This window comes from Spermophilus citellus (assembly GCF_964194105.1).
Source record: "Spermophilus citellus genome assembly, chromosome: 9".
NCBI lineage: Eukaryota > Metazoa > Chordata > Mammalia > Rodentia > Sciuridae > Spermophilus > Spermophilus citellus.
Genome location: NC_138191.1, coordinates 61,998,877 through 62,002,083, shown reverse-complemented (window position 1 = coordinate 62,002,083; position 3,207 = coordinate 61,998,877). Strand labels below are relative to the sequence as shown.

General features: G+C 39.8%; 1 pseudogene across 1 annotated transcript; it reads left to right on the top strand.

Annotated features, from left to right (window-relative positions):
* Positions 1 to 343: 343 nt before the first annotated feature.
* LOC308656516 (leucine-rich repeat-containing protein 58-like) lies at positions 344 to 2,694 on the top strand (annotated as a pseudogene). Its single transcript has one exon. The product of its transcript is annotated as a leucine-rich repeat-containing protein 58-like (transcript).
* Positions 2,695 to 3,207: the final 513 nt, after the last annotated feature.

Genomic DNA, 3,207 nt, shown 5'->3' with positions numbered 1-3,207 from the left:
AGGAAATAAATAATGTTGGTATTAGTTCTTATTTAAAAGTTTGGTAAGAAGAATTAAGTCAATAATATGTCCTGAATTTTCTTTTTTTCTTTTCTTTTCTTTCTTTTTTTTTTTTTTTTTTTTTTTTTTTTTTTTTTTTTTTTGTTGCTGTTGTTTTGTTCTTTTGTTTTGTTTTGGTGGAAGACTCTACTTATTTTCTTTTTATTATTAAAAATAAAATCCACACATTTGGAGCCTTTCTCCTGGCTTTATTGTGGGTAATTGTTGTAAGGAAAACTATCATCCAAAATAATATTCTGGCGGGGCGCCGGCGAGCTCTTGGCCTGTGGGTCACGAGCGGCGCTCCGCGGAAGCCGGCGCCAGCCAGGCGCTGTCCGGCGGCCCGGATGGAGGAGGCCGGAGCGGTGGTGGCCACTGCCGGAGAAGCGGAACTGAGCTGGTCCCGCCTCAGTGTGTCCGCCGAGACGCTGGAGTCGGAGCTGGAGGCGCGCGGCGAGGAGCGGCGTTGCTGCGGCTGCTGCTGCCCCATAACCGTCTGGTGTCACTGCCACGGGCTCTGGGCAGTGGCTTCCAGCACCTCCAGCTGCTGGACGTGAGCGGTAACGCGTTGACCGCGCTGGGATCAGAACTGCTTGCGCTGACCGGCCTGCGCACGCTGCTGGCTAGAAACAACAGGCTTGGCGGGTCAGGCGCGCTACCCAAGGGCTTGGCCGAGTCGCCACTCCGCCACAGCCTCCAAGTGCTCAATCTCAGCGGCAACTGCTTCCAGGAGGTGCCCGCCTCGCTGCTGGAGCTGCGTGCGCTGCAGACCCTCAGCCTGGGCGGCAACCAGTTGCAGAGCATCCCGGCCGAAATCGAGAACTTGCAGAGTTTAGAGTGTTTATATCTTGGAGGAAACTTCATCAAAGAAATCCCACCAGAATTAGCAAATTTGCCTTCTCTGACTTACTTGGTATCATGTGACAACAAAATCCAAAGTGTGCCTCCTCAGCTTTCACAGCTGCATTCACTTCGTTCCCTCAGTCTCCACAATAACTTGCTGACATACCTGCCTCGAGAGATCCTCAACCTCATTTGGAAGAGTTGAGTTTACGAGGAAATCCATTGGTTGTTCGTTTGGTCAGAGATTTAACATATGACCCTCCAACTCTCCTGGAATTAGCTGCACGGACCATTAAGATCCGGAACATTTCCTACACTCCTTATGATCTTCCGGGGAATCTTCTTAGATACTTAAGTTTAGCCAGCAATTGCCCAAACCCAAAGTGTGGAGGAGTCTACTTTGACTGCTGTGTCAGACAAATTAAATTTGTGGATTTCTGTGGGAAGTATCGCCTCCCACTGATGCACTACTTATGTTCGCCAGAATGCTCTTCACCCTGCAGTTCTGCCTCTCACAGCTCCACTTCCCAGAGTGAATCTGACTCAGAAGACATCTGACTCAGAAGACGAAGCTAGTGTTGCTGCACACAGAATGCAGAAAGTTCTTCTTGGCTGAACAGAAATACAGGATGTTGTGAAATACTTTAAAAAAAATGAGCAAAGATGATTAGAAAAGAAAATAGAGCTAGAAGTTGACTAGAAACCTTATTATCTTCATCTTGAATGTCCATGAAAGAATCTGAGATGATGTGAAAGATTTTATGTTCATCTACCCATTCAGCAGGAAAAAGTTCAATACCATGTTTGGAATCTTTGAATATAATTTGAATATAATCCGAATGGCAGATTCAAATTTGGCTGATTGTTGTGCAATTTCACAAGTTTTGCATGAATCACATAGCAGAATGGTATATTTTGAAGAGCAGTGGTATAATAAGGCCATGAATAGTGAAACTTGTGGCAGGTGAGATGAAAAATAGTAAGAAATTATCAAAGCTATAATTATTACCAGGGTTATCCTTGGGTTTAGGCTGAACACCATACAACAAACAAGGTTAGCTCTTTGCTTATTTTGTCTGTCTGTGTAGATTGCAGACCTATTCATATAAGCTCACAGATGGTTACATAGGACCTAAACTTTTCTGACCAACTAACTGTAAAGTAAGGGGTATAACTTGTAAGTGGGATAACTTTTCATTTCTTCTTCTTTGTTTTGTAAGATTGTTATTAACTTTATATAGTTCAGCAATGACTTGTTATAGTGCCTTAATCCTAGCAAGAATATGGAAACTTACTCAAGAAATAATGCCAGAGCAGCCTATAACCTAATGTACTATGCAAGACACTTTAAAATATGATTTAACAGAACTATGTAAAAACTGTATAACTAACAGCTGAGCTCATGGCCACCTTAATTTTTTTTTATTATTTATAATTTTTTTCAGTGTGCAGTGGTCCCTTGTAAGCAAATCACTTTTTATAGTTAATGGGAAGCTACCATCTTGATCAGTTTATTCCTTATCAGACAGAATAATACTTTTAATAAAAATCTGGAAAAGATGTAAGCCAAGAAAGCTTCTTTGTATCTTGAATGAATAGGGGGGAAATTTTAACAGTCAAATGTGACTCCTTTGTGTAGTGTACTAAAGCTGCAACTTTCTCTGCATTTTAAAGAAAAATGAATAAAACTAGAAAAACATGGCAATAAGGCAAATAAAGTTAGGAGCAGGAGTCGTGTTCATACACAATAGAATACCAAAACTAGTTATCCATGGAATAATTTTTTGAAAATAAAGTACTGATAGAATAGAGGGGGGGAAAACAGAATATGAGATACAGGGAGTTGATGATACATTTAAAATGTATCCTTGAAGTATAGGAGAAAAATAGTTTCAAAAATTACCAAATTTTAATTAACTAAGTGCTTATAAACTAATATTATAAATCGATATTACAGAATACACAACACTTTCATCATAATTAGCTAACCAATCTATGATAAAATGATGGCTAGTTGGCAAACGTTAAGTATACAGTGATACACAGGCAGATTACGTTAGAGCCTCCTGATCTCTTTTCTGACTTCTAGCATTCATGACTGGGCACATCATTTCTTAAAAGCTGATTATTGTATATATATATATATATATATATATATATGTATGTTAGATTTTTTCCATATGTATTATTTTTTACTTTAGAAGAAAGTATAGTATAGGATAATTCAGGGTTTGTGTGTTTATTTGTGTGTTTATTTGTGTGTTTATTCATGAAACGTCATGAAAGTTTCATGACTGCAGTTGTGAAACGCTGCTATAGAGATCC